This window comes from Frieseomelitta varia, unplaced genomic scaffold (assembly GCF_011392965.1).
Source record: "Frieseomelitta varia isolate USP_RPSP 00005682 unplaced genomic scaffold, Fvar_1.2 scaffold_443, whole genome shotgun sequence".
Taxonomy (NCBI): Eukaryota; Metazoa; Arthropoda; class Insecta; order Hymenoptera; family Apidae; genus Frieseomelitta; species Frieseomelitta varia.
In genome coordinates this window covers 437318-452841 of record NW_025110194.1, presented here as the reverse complement: position 1 = coordinate 452841, position 15524 = coordinate 437318, and the positions used below count along the sequence as shown (strand labels likewise).

At 35.6% G+C, this 15524-nt stretch overlaps 1 protein-coding gene across 2 annotated transcripts in view; it reads left to right on the top strand.

The window, feature by feature from the left end:
• LOC122532248 overlaps positions 1-15524 on the top strand; it is a 132039-nt gene that overhangs the window by 78698 nt on the left and 37817 nt on the right. The window contains exon 2 of one of the 2 annotated variants that reach the window (XM_043660851.1): positions 4051-4115. The exons of the other annotated variant lie outside the window; for it this stretch is intronic. The gene's annotated coding sequence lies outside the window, so the exon portion shown is untranslated. The remainder of the gene's footprint in view (positions 1-4050; positions 4116-15524) is intronic. 2 annotated transcript variants of the gene reach the window in all.

Here is a 15524-nt window from a genome sequence, read left to right as displayed (position 1 = left end):
GTATGCGGTTTATGCATGATGGAGCTCCGCCGCATTTTAGCCGAGTGGCTAGGCAATTTTTCAATCAACACTTTGCAAATAAATGGATTGGTCGTGGAGGTCCTATTGCATGGCCTGCTCGTTCTCCGGATTTTAATCCATTAGATTTTCATTTGCTGAGACATTTAAAATCTACTGTATACGCAACATCGATTGAACATGCTGAAATATTACGAAATAGAACAGAGCAAGGCTTCCGACAAATTCGAGAAACACCAGGAATGATAGAGAGAGTAACCAGATGAATGACGAAACGCGTGCAGGCTTGTCTTCAAATGCAAGCTGGTCATTTCGAGCATCTTTTGTAAAAGCAATTAAATCAGACAATTCATTATATCTCATAAACGAAGACAGATAAGTCAAGTTACGAAACACCCTGTATATAAGCGCGGCAGAAAAGATCGCAGAGTATTGCAACACTTCTACATAATAAGTTCCAGAATGGAAGTTCGAATCGAATTCTTGTCTTGTTCGAATAAAAGTTCTGTAAAATCGTATAATATAATTTTTCGATCATATAAGGCAAGGTAAAGTTTGCAAACTTTTCTTTCACATGCAATGTTCCTTACTAAATGAAAAGTTCCCATTTTTTCGTCAGACATACGAACGTGGTCCTTAGCTTTATATCTGAATTTCTTGTTGGAAGATGATAAAGTTACTCGTTAGCTTCGCAAATTATCTCAATTCTTAACTGCCATTGCGAAAGACTGATGAATTTGAACTAAAAAAATTCCTATTGATTTTGAAATAAGAATGTATAAAAACGTTAATTTAAAAATAATTCATTATTTAATGATCATTATTACACATAATGTAACAATATACATATATCGTGATAAAGATATATAATAATATCATAAATAGATTGTAATTATATTTAATAATGTATATTAACGTAATCACTACTTAATGATTTGCAAACGATTTAAAATTAATTTTTATTGGTAGAAACGGGTTTTTCTGCCTTAGAATGTTCCCATATTATCATTGTGTATTTTATAAAATCACATCTACGACAAGTGTATAGACGACCGCGACAATGTACGCTCTCACGATAGCGTGACGATGACGTCCCGTGATGGTAGGATATTATCTAACATTGATTGTGACACTGAAGCGCCATCGTCATTTTATGACTACATAAATAGTTTGGACGTGTCGCCCTACTCTTGTCTCGCACGGTTGTCATATTTATTCGTTTAATCGACCAGAGAACGAAATCGTACAACGGTTCAGACACTTATTCGTCATTATTCGAATAATTTTTTATCGAATAAAATCTGTTTTCTGTGTAAATGAAGGGCGAAAACAGAAACTTTGTTAGATGATGTACTGGGTGGTTCGTTTAAATATCTTACTATAATTTAAATTTTATTATTTTATAATATATGTATATATATATATTTATTTATTATATTAATTTGTTATTAATAAAAAATTTTAAAATTTATAATAATAACTATATTTATTTAATGATAAAATTATTTTATTTTCCAAATTATATAATTTTTTTAAATAATTATTTTATTTATAATTTTAATACTTCTAATTTCGTCAAAAATTTGTTATATTAGAAAAACATCTTTAAGAAAAAAATTATTATAATGACTCGTCATTTAGATATCTTTCTGACTGAGGTTTGCAGCAATATGAAAGTAACCAATCGTTCTTTAAAAGGACAGCTTAAATTTTTGGATATCTGTGTCATTTTAAGATCATGTTCTTTACACCTGAACATATTTTTTTTTTTACCAATTACACGATGCAATAAAAAAGTACATAATTGTCTAAAAGAAAAGATATCAATGACCTAGGAAATTTCGAAAGAAATTATTTTGGAAAAAAAATATTCTTACCAGTTATTGATCTAACAATGGTCAAAAAATTTCTTATTTGCATCATCATAACTCGACCGTTCTATATTGTCCATTTTGTTCGATCTTTTGCCATCTTTCCGCGTTCAAAAAAGGTCGTCTTATCTTTTTAAGAAAAAAAAGAAAAAAAAAACGGCTTGATATCCTCATCAGCAGTGAAACTAACTCTGACATCGCTGTAGTTTGGCGTCGGATAATATTTTACGAGTTTGCGAAATAACGAATAAGTCGTCAACGAAATCGTGCGAAATTTTCTTTTTTTTTTTTTTTTTTTTTTTTTAACAAGCTTGGACAATCAGACATCGGATCACGCAACGAATCTGAGATTTAAAAATGATACCACGTTACTTTTTAAGACACATACGTGTGTGTATCAAAAAAAAAAAAAAAAAAACGCGATTGCATTTTTTCGACATAGCCCAATATTTTTATACCTCGCTCTCACGGTACGTTGCAGCTCCACCCTTAGCTCTCCTGTAAACACAGGCGCCTCGCTCGTCGTTCGACCGCGAATCGTGATTCAAAGCTCGAGCTGCATCCGGCCGCGGTTTCTACATATACGTGTCGCTACGTATCGCGAAGGGAAAATCGAGCGTTTCCCCGACGCGGTTTCCCCGCGAATATTCGGCGAACGACGCCAAATTGAAAGCAGTCGCCGCGAAAAGCGGCTTACTCGGCGCATAACCGGCGGAATAGATTTCGACCGTGGGGTGGGGCCTTTTGTTCCCATTAATAGAAAGTTTTTTGTTTCGCTGTTTGTCGAACCGTGCAACATAGAATACCGGCGGGTATTCGCGGCCGTTTCTCGCTACTGTCTCTCATAACCAGAGCGGAGGGAGTGAAAAAAAACCTCCCTCCTTTTGTCCGGTCGGTATTTTCGTCTGCACGTTTGTCCAGCGAAATAGAATCCGCATAGAACACTCTGGAAATCCTCTCCGCCCTCGATGAATTATTTACGCGGGCCTGGAACGAAAAAATTCTTGCCCCGCGCGCGTAAGCAGACTTGTGTTTGCTGATCTCCTTTCCGTAGATCTGATACTTGTTGCGGATTTTATCTGCGAGTCGTGAACGTATTATCCGCAGATCGATGGTAGATTTGTGGACTGGATAACGCATGCTGGGGATTAGCCTTCTTTTGTTTCGTGCCGAAGCGGGAAATGGTGAAATCGATGCTGAGAACAATCGCGCGTGACCGTATGATCTTCAGCCACTTTCCCGAAATATGTTCCCTCCTTTTAAGAGTACGAAATTCCATTTAAACCCTCTGCCCTCGGAATTTTTTTTTTTTTCTTTTTCTTTTTCTCTTGTTATGCCATCTATTTATTTGCGGAACAGCGAGCAAAGTATCACTTCAAATGACAAGTAGCAAATTATCATCCTGTTCTAAACGGTGTTTAGCATGAAATTTTGTTGATTATATTTCTCTAAGATGATATATCATCTTACTATTGTCTTACTATCACATATTATTACATATTATATTATATTATATTATATTATATTATATTATATTATATTATATTTATACTATTACATATTATATCGTATTATATTATTACATATTAATATTTATAATTTTAATACAGTTACGCATACTAATATTTATACTATTATTACAATTATATTGTCACGTAATATTATACAACATCAAATATATACCTACGTCCACTAAAATCGTCAGCAATTATAAAAAAGAAACAAAAAAAAGAAAGTCCTTAGCCAGATTTAAATAGAATCTTAACCACGTTGCGCTGGGCAACTGATTGCGGACCATAACGAGTGACCGAACCGTACACAATAATTCCTCGCTTTCTCTTTGAACTCGTCGGCGTGATATCACTGGATAGAAATGATTGACAAGTAATAAATTTATTACTTGTTCTACCAATAGGCAAAATATTGTTTCACTGAAATATACTTAAAAACTGAGAGAAAATATCGCAATTTTGGAACAAAGAATCCTCGACGTGCGTGGCACGTCATTCCAGCGCAGGAGGTTAAAAGTCGACTGTAAGGGATTGAATGATATTTAAATTCCAAACACGAAAACGATACGAATTTTAAATTATGGTAAATTCATCGGTCAACAGTCGTCGATCGTCTGTTAACGTTGCCTCTCCTTTCGTCTCTGTTTCAGAACACTCCCTTGGCAAAGTGACGCTCAAGGCGGTCACGGATTTCTCGCTCCTGTCTAAATTAAGGGTAAGCGTTCCTCAGCCTCGTATTTACATTTATACCTACGTACCCACGGCTGTGTGTTGGCTCGCAACACCGGTTAGAAAACAGAACCAAGTTCCAATTTGTTTCGAGGAAGTTCCTTCGCCAACTTCGTTTCAACCCGCCCCCGACCGGTTTTCTTACACTCAAACGATTAAGTCGATAAATTTCGAACTCTCCACCGTCGACACCAATTCGTATTCCAGTCCTACCGTTCCGCATTTGACTTGCAGTCCGCTTACTTCCCTCTCGTCTTTTAACCAGATGGACTGGCCAAGTTGATTTTCTAAACTGGACAGCGAATCCTTTCTCCTCCCGATAAAAAAGAGAGGGAGAATTCTTTGCGCAACTTGCAGCAGCACTTACGGAATTAGCCACCGCGATATTTGTAAACCCTCTCTGGAAACCTCCGTTGTAAATTCGTTTTCTTCCCGCTGTTTTTCGTTCTCCATAAGAAATAAATGGAATCGGGAATCTCGCGTTCAAGAGAGAGCTCTGTTTCGAATTTTCCGTCGCGTTGTCAGATTACTCTAATCATCTGCCGCGATTTTGCATAGATTTACGAAATGGTACGATTAAAATTTCGCGGATCTTTGTTTCGCGGCTTGCTACCAAACGTACTATAACTGTATCATAATTGACACTCTACAGCTGGAATATATTAATATTGTATATTAATATATTATATAATATATTATTGTTATATATATTATAATAATATAACAACAGTATATTATTAATACAAAATATTATATTATTATTGTAATAGTATTTAATATTAATATTAATATATTATATAATATATTATTGTTATATATATTATAATAATAATATAATAATATTTTTTATTAATAATAGTATATTATTAATACAAAAATTTTGTAAATACACGTTCAAATATTCGTTTTTACTGCAATTTCACGCAACGATTCACACTAGATTGCAATTATTACAACGTTCGTCGAATGTTCTTCGCCGAGATGTCAGAAATGTATAATTCCACGCGGGTAAAGTATTATACCCGGATAGAGGGGAAGCCCCTTTTCGATTCACCCTCATCAGACAGGCAATCTGAGGCGAGGTAATTTGAAAAATAATTTTCACCGCCGACAAATAATATTTCGCTGAAGGAGGAGATGGAACGTGACACGCGTTTCTGAATATTTCAAATGAGAATCAGGAGTTTCTCATTTGCGCGTCCACGGCTGATAGACCGTGACTCTAACAGCAACGTTGAAACATCAAAGGATCGCGCGAACTTAAAAAAAGAAAAAAAAAAGAGAAAGGAAAAGGACGCGCGTTCTCTTCAGCGCCAATACTTCGGGGAGTTTTAAGAAGAGAAAAAAAAAAGGGAAAAAAATAAATTTCGCTTCCGGGCTGTTTAACATGGAAAAAGAAAACGCTCCTTTAAGACGTGGCCTCGATCCTTCTTCTCAGTCGTTGTCGTGGTTAACGAGAAAATAATTGAGTTTGTAAGCGCAGTTGGGCAATAATAAATTACTCTTTAATCATTTTTGTAATTGTAATTGTTATTGTTAATCGATTAATCATTGATAAATCTTGATTGACTTTTGTAATTATTCAATCATCAATGAGTAACTTTTAAGTCGTTAAGTTACTAGTAAAAGTTACCATTAAGTCATTAATTTATATTTCGTATCTTTATATTGCCACAAACACGTTCAAACGTATTAATTATGTAATTATGCTATTTTATATATAATGAATGTTGCTCGCAAGTAACAGATCAACATCTATTTTGCTGCATAATAGTATCTGCGTTATGAAATTTACAATAGTTTGTCAAAGTTTATAACTTATTGATATTTAGCATCAATGTTTGACAAGTGGAATGAGAAATCTCAAAATCTTCGTATAAAAAATTGGACCCGAATAATGACTCAAAAATTACACAGGTAAGATCGTTGATGGACAATTTTTTGAATATTAAAAATTGTAGATTAAACAATAATAATTACGTAGTTTCTACGAAATATACAATGTTGTTGATGAATGTAAACTAACTGATACAGTCATAATCAAAAATTTAATCATTTTACGGCTAATGATTATTTAAATTAAACGTCACCTGTGATTACAACGATCTCGTTTATTTCCATTATTCATTAATCATTTGATAATCAGTAATCATGATTAATATCCCGATTCCATATTAATTATAATCATTAATCATTAGTCAGATTACATTTTGCCCAACTCCGGTTATAAGTGGTAGGGGTTGATTTATGATTTCGCAAGATCATAAACGTAACGTAGGTGAGAATTCATGTTTCCCCTTTGTCAAGAGAAAATTATCTCGAAGTAACTTCATCATTGGGAATAAAAGATTCGATCTGGGGAAAATCAGGGAAAATAATTGAATCATAGATTACAGAAACATAAATAGCAACGATCGTGAAGGGGTTCGATCTCTAATTTCGCAAAATCTCAAAGTTTCTATTTTGTCTAGTGCAAAGAAACCAACAAAATTGTCACAAAGTAACATCGTAGTCGGGAATAAAAGATTCCATGAAAAATGTGAGAAAATAATTGAATCATAGATTACAGAAACAGCAACGATCTTAAAAAGATCGATTTCTAATTTCATGAAATCGCGAAAACATGCAAATGAAAATTCCTCAAAGTTTCTGTTTTTGACAGGCTGTAAAATTCTCGCGAAATAACTTCGAGAAGTGCAGAGAAGCTAATGAAATTGTCGCGGGCATAACTTCGCGAGCCAGGAGTGAAAGATTCGCTGAAAGAAAACCCGATAATACGATGGCTCTGGTAATCAGTAACCAGAGTTTCTGAAATTAATCTCGAACACGTCAGACACATCACGGCGGTACCTTTAACGAGCTTCTGATTAACGTCGAGAGACGGAGCAGGTCGTGGCGGGCAACGTGCTCCTCGGATCGGTTCGCACAATCATCCGGCTTATTTGAAAAGTTTGCGCAATTTCGTGTCGCGACACGTGGCCTGTAAATATTCAGAAACACGGAAAACCGTGGAAGTTGCCGAGTACGGAACGAAGTGGCCGCGCAAACTCGCAAAGAGTGTAGCAAACTCGCCGTTGCTGCGGATGCATACATTCCAGTATCGGAAAGAACGTGAAATACATGCTCTTCGAACCCGAGTACCTTCGATCGGTCCTCTGCCTCCACTTTCCTCCAGACTCTTTCGTTTATCCAATCTGCTGTGAATCGGTTTGCTGCGACAAAAGATCGCGCTGGCATTTCCAAATTCCACACAATCGACGAATTAAATTTACATGTATCATTCACCGCGTGAAAGTCTGTCGTAATACTAATGTTCTATTTTGTAATAAATATTTAATAACCACATTTTCATAGACTCTCATTGACGAATCTTTATTGTCGATCGCAAGAACAAGTAAACGTGATGAAAGTGGCGTCTCTGCGTTTGATTATTTTTACGCCGCGATCGAGTGACGAAAGCAGGGTAGATCCATTTGCTGCGAAATTGAAATAAATTCTAACGAGACGACAGAATTTTCCAACTGTTCTTTTATAGTTTCTTTCTTTATATTTTATTATTAATTTCTTTTGTAGTTCTATTTATATTTCGTTTGATATTTATATATATAATATTTATAATATATGTAATATTTTATATGTAATATTTATAATATATATAATATTCTATGTATAATATTTATAATATTATATAATATATATAATATTTATAATATTATATATTTATGTATATAATATTTTATATATAATATTTATAATATAATTATATAATAATATATATAATATATATATTTGTATATATTTTCATGTACTATTTTTATATATTTTTTTATATTCATTTAATACTTACATATATTTTCATTTAATATTATATCTCATTGTATCATCTCGTAAAAAATTATATTACCACCCGAGTCGACTGATATATTCTTTTTATCCTAAAGTATTCTGAAACGAATGTGTTCGTCGTCACCTAAATTTTACCCCCAGCAGCAAATGCGAATTTTCCTTTAGCCCGTGACGAGTATACTGGACAAGATAAAAAGCGATCGTTTCGGAACGGGTATACTCGACGCAAACTCGACGAAAGGGTTTAGGATTCGCAGATACAGCAAGAAGCTAACATTTCGCGACAAAGAACGTCGTCGTCGCGTAACCGCGGGAGTTAACGATTTCCAATACAATTTTAACGAGTTCGAGAGTAATAGGAATATATACTGTTACATCACGTATAACCATGACAACGGATACTTGTTATCCCTCCACCGTTCCTCCCCCGTTTCACTTTTTACTGATTTGCACTCGTGATCGTTGCAAGCTAGATAGAAGATGAAAAGACGCGTACAAACACTGCTAATCGTCCTTGTAAACCCTTGTATCGATCCTAGAGACCAGACATTAAGCAGGAAAGATTTCACGACGGGATTAAGAGGAGTTTCGTTCGTTGCGTTGTCCTCGGTTGCGCCGTGCGATTATCGTTCACCTTGGTGTAATAACAAGAGAAGGTGGAAACGGAGAAAGAGAATTATCGTTGATAATTATACACGACGAAAGGAAAAATGGCACGTTGCTTTTTTCTTTTTTCCTTGCCTTCTCCGTTCTACGTGTTTTCTTCTGTCGTCCGGCGAAGTTTTGGCGCGAGTTTCCTCGCGCCTCTAAAGGAAAATTACGCACGTGACGACGGTTTTAAATCCCGCGTACACCGCCCTACGGACAAATGGCCTCGCAACTGAAGATTTACGGGAGCAATTCTCATTATCTGGCCTGTTACCATAGCATAACATGCTCATTATCGTTTGTTCGCAGTTTTCTGGCAGCCTTCCTTCCTGCCAACGAAAGATCTCCCTGCCGATTAAGACAGGCGTTTTCATGAGCTTTACACTTTCATTCACGTTGACCATTGACAGAATCGTTGAGACGTGAAGTTCCAGCGAATCTTTCTCATTTTGTAATTTCCAAATTATTGATTCTCGGAAGATTGTCGACGTTCGGCCGTTTTGTGAGTTATTATTATTAAGTTCGAGTTTGATCATTTCCCCTCCGACGTGCTTCGATCCTTAGGAAATGAATCACGTGCTCTCGTAATAAGTTCGTTCATTGCAAGAATATAAGAATGAAAAATTATTGATTATTTGAAAAATTATTACAGAAAAATTATAAAGAAAGATCGTACAACGATATCCACTTGATTTTACAGCGTGAAGCTTCTACTATTTTGTTCGCGATAGCTTTACACGATGTTCCTTGGAAGATAACTTTCCTTCGAGACGTTACGGCAGATGGAAAAGTGAAGACACTTTTCTCTCGAGAAACTTAAAAATTCAAACGCGTGTAAAAACGTTTAAAAATTTTGTTCGTGACTGCATCCGTCGTCGTTCCGAAGATTGAAGATCTCCCTTTTATAACGACCCCTTAAAACTTGTCATACAATTTTTTTTCACCATTTTATTGAACGTTAGAGTTGAACAAAAACTGAACAAAAATTCGAGAAATCCTAATATTTAGATTTAATGTTTCTGGTTCAACAAAATGGTTAAAAAAGATCATATAGCAAGGATTTTAAGGGTTCCGTGTAAAGAGAAAATTTCAATCTTCGAGACCGTGGTAAGCCTAACATTAATACATTTTTTAATATCTGATATTTTCATATTTTTCGCGAGTGAAGTATTCTCACTTTCCCACCAGCTACGTGATGACATCTTCGAAAAAAATGAGCTCACGTAGTCTATTTAACCCCTTGCGCTGGCAACTGGTTCGCGGACCATAACGAGTGACCGAACCGTATACAATAATTTGTCGCTTTCTTTTTCTTTTGAACTCGATAGAAATTATTAAGAAGTAATAAATATTATATTATATTAAAAATATCATTAAAATATTATATTATAAATTATAAAATTACATATAAAATATTATATTATATATAAAATATTATATTATAAATATTGTATTAAGAAGTAATATCATTTGTTATCGCCTGGGCTACATTTAAAAATATACTTAAAACTGAGAAAATGTTGCAATTTGGCACAAAAAATTCTCGACGTGCGTGACACGTTAATCCAGCACAAGAAATTAAACGAGATCAAGTACATAGATCGTTGTACGATCTCTTTTTCTCAAAATTACCTCAGTTTAAATTATCAATTATCCACGGTGAATTATTCACTTGCGCATGCCTAATTATTAAATGCCGAAAAATTCTTTTTAAATTTGTCAAACCACCTTTCGGTCCAGTTACTTGAATTAACGCGGCCCATTTGAATTATGCCTTGTAAAAATTCTCCGTGATTTCGTTAGAATCGTACAAAATACAATCGTACTATAATCTTTCTCTACGAAACCGTATTATCGACGAAACTTTTTTCATCGTCGTTGGGCTGGGTTATGCTCTCCACTGCAAATGGTAAATTCGAAAGAAACTACCGGACGAGGTAATACTTGCTGTCCTTTATTACCTGTTCAGATACGTGTACTCGTTTCGACGTCCCGGACGAAGAAGTCGATTCCCGGGGACGTCCCGTCGGTTGGATCGGGCCGCGTAATCTTGGCAATCCGTTTGATAAGTACGGCGTTCTTTCCTACGAGTTGCACAGCTGTGTCTGATTTCACATCTGTGCGCTTTATTGTGCCGCGTTGCCTGTGTGTTGATACATACATATAGCCAGAGATAAGAGTGGAAATTACATATATAGCGTCGCGCTTCAATCTCGCCGCGTCAATAACAAAGGGGCGCTACTATTCTTCCAATTAGTTTCGCAAGTTACTCGGCGCAGCGCGAGGAAAACGAAGAAAGATTTTCACTCGCGCGAACGAAATCCCGTGAGATGTGCGTTTATGGATAAAATCCTCCAGTCGAGGATTATTGCAGTGCGCGTATACAGCGACGTTCGAAAGTATCCGAGCTGATTGTTTTTGCAATTCTCTGCTCCTTACGAAAAAAGCTACGAGGGCTTTATTATTATAAACATGTATAAAATATATATAAAATTAAATATTATAAATATTTGAAATATACAAAATATATATAAAATTAAATGTTATAAATATTTGAAAAATTTAAAATATACAAAATATGTATAAAATTAAATGTTATAAATATTTAAAATATATAAAATATATATAAAATTGAATATTATAACTATTTAAAATATATAAAATACTGTAAATATACATATATAAAAGACACGTTACATGAAAGGATGCTGAAAAAAATGAATATTAACTGTTCTTCATACGTGTTTGTTTAAAAAAATAAATAAATTAGTCGGCCAATTTAGTGTATATTAAACAATAATGAAGATCGATGATTCTGACAGCAATGTTAGTGGAAATTGTAGTGATTTCTTGGGAAAATGACTTGGAACAAAGTGAGTTACGTGTATTTTGTGTTCTATGTACATCGACATAAGGAACGTTCATTTTATTTTCACACGTTATTGTGACTTTGCTTAGATGCGTAAACGCGTTGTCGAAAGCTGCAGCAATATTATATCGATCAAACATCTCTTTCAACGAATGCAATTAAAAACGGCTGATTCTGTTTGCGTAAGTGTACGTCAGAAATTAATTTGTCTCTAACGATCAGAAATTGATCTTTATCTTTCTCTTTGATCGTCAGAAACCTGGCTTTAAATTATCAGAATCATTGATTCACTTTTACGTTTAATTGTCTTTAACCATTCCACGGTTTTAACCACTTGCGCTGGGCAACTGATTGCGGACCGTAACGAGCGGCCAAACCGTATGACAATAATTCGTCGCTTCCTTTTCGAACTCGTCGGTACGATATCACTGGATAGAAATGATTGAGACGTAACAGATTTATTATTTGCTTTGCCTATTTTGTTTTACTTAAATATACTTTACTTAAATAAACTGAGAAAATATTGCAATTTTGGAACAAAAAAATTCTCAATCACGACGTCATTCCAGCGCAAGAGGTTAAGAAATTTAATCGACAAATGGTTGTCACCTGTGAGAGACGTTCCAATCTAAGTGGTTAATTAACTGCTTTTCAAAATTAACTTTCAATTTGTATATAATATACATAATATATATTTAATTATATATTGTATAATAAAATTAATAAACGGTACAATTCGAAAATAAATCACGTTAACGTTTCCACCGGTTGTTTCTCCATTGAATAATTCACCGAGTGCAATACACTCGCGAGTTGCTCTCCTCTTACGAGACCAGACCTGCTCACCCTGCTTAATGTATCAAAGTGTAGAGCTCAGAGAGAGAGAGAAAGAAAGAGAGAGAGATCAACTGCAGCTGAACTCAACCATCACCGTCGCGACGCCCCAAAAAAGGAACAACACTCCCCGGGCTGAGGTTAACCCTCCAAGCAGCCACTCGTAAATTAAAATTAGTCTGTTCAAAAACTAACGAAGAAACGCCCCCATTTTCACTTGCACGCTCGAAACAACGCCCGGCGTCGAGGGAAAGAGCCTTCCCGGGGAGAAAAAAAAAAAAAAGAAAAAGAAAACAAAAAAGAAAACACGGGGAAGATCGCGTTTCACATATTTCTTAATGTACGTAAATAAAGAATCGTGCGTGACGTTTCCGAGGTTCGTGGCAACCCAGCTCGTTCCGGGTTAACAACCCATCATGGCTGCACTACGATGTTACCGAAAATCCTCGCTTCTTTCCTGTTCTTTCTTTCTTTTTTTTTTTTTTTTCTTTTTTTGTTCCCCCCTCAAACGAGCTGACAGCCCTCTCCATTTTGAACGTTCAAGGAACACGCGAAAGAAAAGACCCACGGTCGCTGGTGACCCGTATGATCCTCCATCTAGGACGAAGGTAAATACGTGGGTGTTGGGTGTTCCGTGTTCCCCTTAGCGCCGACATCGTTCTTCCTTAGGAAACCTCCCCGGAGACGGCTAGGTTGTATCTCGTAATCACAAACGATATTCGCCGGAGTTGCACACGTGACACGACGCACATTGACTCACGCGTTTCGTGCGTATACACACGACAAGGACAGAGAGAGAGAGAGAGAGAGAGAGAGAGAGAGAGAGCTACGTATAGCAGGTTCAGTTACAACGCGAAAGGGGTGCGATGGGTGGTAGCAGGTGTATATCGACTCCTCGCCCATATTAATATCTCGCTACGAGCCTTCCGAGGGGTGCCGTCTTGGTTTTCTCCGTATCGCTGTCACATTACACGAATACGAGCTGAACCAGAAGCGAGCGTAACGGCGCCGCAAGCGTTCGAACGTTTCTTCGCCGCGTCGATTTCTCAGCTGTGTGCGTGCGTGCGTGTACGACGCACACTATCGGTCGAAAGGTTTTCAGTGACACGTTTGTATTAATTTAGTATTTTTCACGAGTATTTTCGCCGAGTACTTTTGCGATTATGTTTGTTACACTTAAGAGGATAAAGTTTGGCCGGTGATGAAGTAGTTTGTAATGATTTCTCTATATTCAGTTATTAAATGCAATCAGTGATCGATTGATCGTTGTTGAAATAAATCATTAATCTTTATTAATTCTCGTAATTTTCGCGATCGTTAATTGATAATCTTGAAGCTGATTAATTTATATTTATATTTTGATTAATTCGATTAATTTATATTTGTGTCATAACACTGTAGTATTAGTTGTACTAATTTACATTTTTCAGTCATTAAGTTATCATTAAGTAACTGTAGTTACTATTGGGCTACTATTAACTGACTTTAGTTACTATCAAGTTACTATCAAGTAACTTTAGTTATTATTAATTTACTGTTAAGTAACTTTAGTTATTATTAAGTAACTTTTAAGTCACTAATTAAGTAACTTATATTTCGTTTCTTCACATTGCCATAAACACGTTAATTACATACAGTTGTGCTATTCAATATAACTAAATGTTATTATTGGAAACCGCTAAGTAGTGGACCAATACCAGAGTGTTCTTTTTTAAATTTTTCTATCGGAAATTGAACGATAAGTTTCTTAAATAAAATCATTTTCAATAAATCGAAGGATTTCTTTCTTAACGCGCATACTTGTTGTAGCGGTCTTAAACTTTCGCCAAATACTTAAGTTTTATTGATGAATTGTTTAATAATTGTTAATAATTTTATAAATGCTTAGAAATCCACATATATACAAGAGATACCTGCGATTCTACATCAAAAATTAAGTGGAAAATAAAGAATAAAATTTCTTCGTCATCGGTTTTGAATATTCTTCGAGTACGAGTGATTTTCTTGAAAACAAAGCCTTAAACAAAAAAATTTTACTCTTTACTTTCGACACGTTTTTTTTATTTAGACGTCTATTTCGCTTGTACCACCGACGCAGTGACACTCTGTGTATAAAACGAAATTCGACACAATCGTCTTCCCCAATATTATCATCTTCCATCGTCAAACGTAATTAATCTCTCGTAAAGTCAGGAACAATTGCGCGAAAACGTTCGTTCGTATCTAGATTCGCATTAAATTGAAATTAATTACCGCTCTTACGGTCACGCGTTTTACAAAACCCGCTTTTTCGTAAAGAATGAATCGTCTATTCGTTGCTAAATAGAAAATGAAAAAAATTCGTATCCGCGCGAAACGTGCCATTTGTTAGAAACTACCTCGTCCACGTACCGACGAACATCATCGAAATTATTCTCGCGATAATAATCTCGCCGTAAACCCATTATCGAGCGTTACTCTCACCTTTCGGGATATATTGTAATCGTCGGAATCGATCGTAAAAATTTCTCGAGTTTGTACGAACGGAAAGCGCGGACGTAATTGCGGAAGCGTTTCGCGCTGGGGTCAGTGGAATCGTTGATTATCAACGAACGCTATTATTCGAGCAACCGGCGCCGACGCTATCGATATTCATTGGTAATTAAGTATTAAACAGCTTATCGCTGGAGAGTGACCTCGCATGGAGAGTTCAGGCTTCCCTTCGCGCGCTGTTCTCATTTATAATTAGAAAGTTGATTACTCGCGGCGCCTTCGCCACGTGCGTATGTCTAACGTACATAAACCAGATATCATCCCTCTTCGAGAAACAGCTCTAATTCACCGATCTTCTCCTCGTGGAAGAAAACGATCCAACTTTTCGCTCGTGAAAAAATTGTTGGATTCCGTGTAATGGAGTCAACACGCTTAGATTTAATTTAGAAGAGTTTATTCCCTTACAGTCGTGGTCGTGTATGAAATAGGATGATATAGAATGATTTAGAGTGTCTTAGAATATGATGAATGTCTAATGCTCTTGAATATGATGTTGAATGATTTAGAATGTTTGATGATTTTAATGATATAGAATGTCTCTTTAATGGTTTAGAATGTTTTATGCTTATAATGATATAGAATGTCTCTTTAATGATTTAGAATGTCTTAGAATATGATGAATGTCTAATGCTCTTGAATATGATGTAGAATGATTTAGAATGTTTG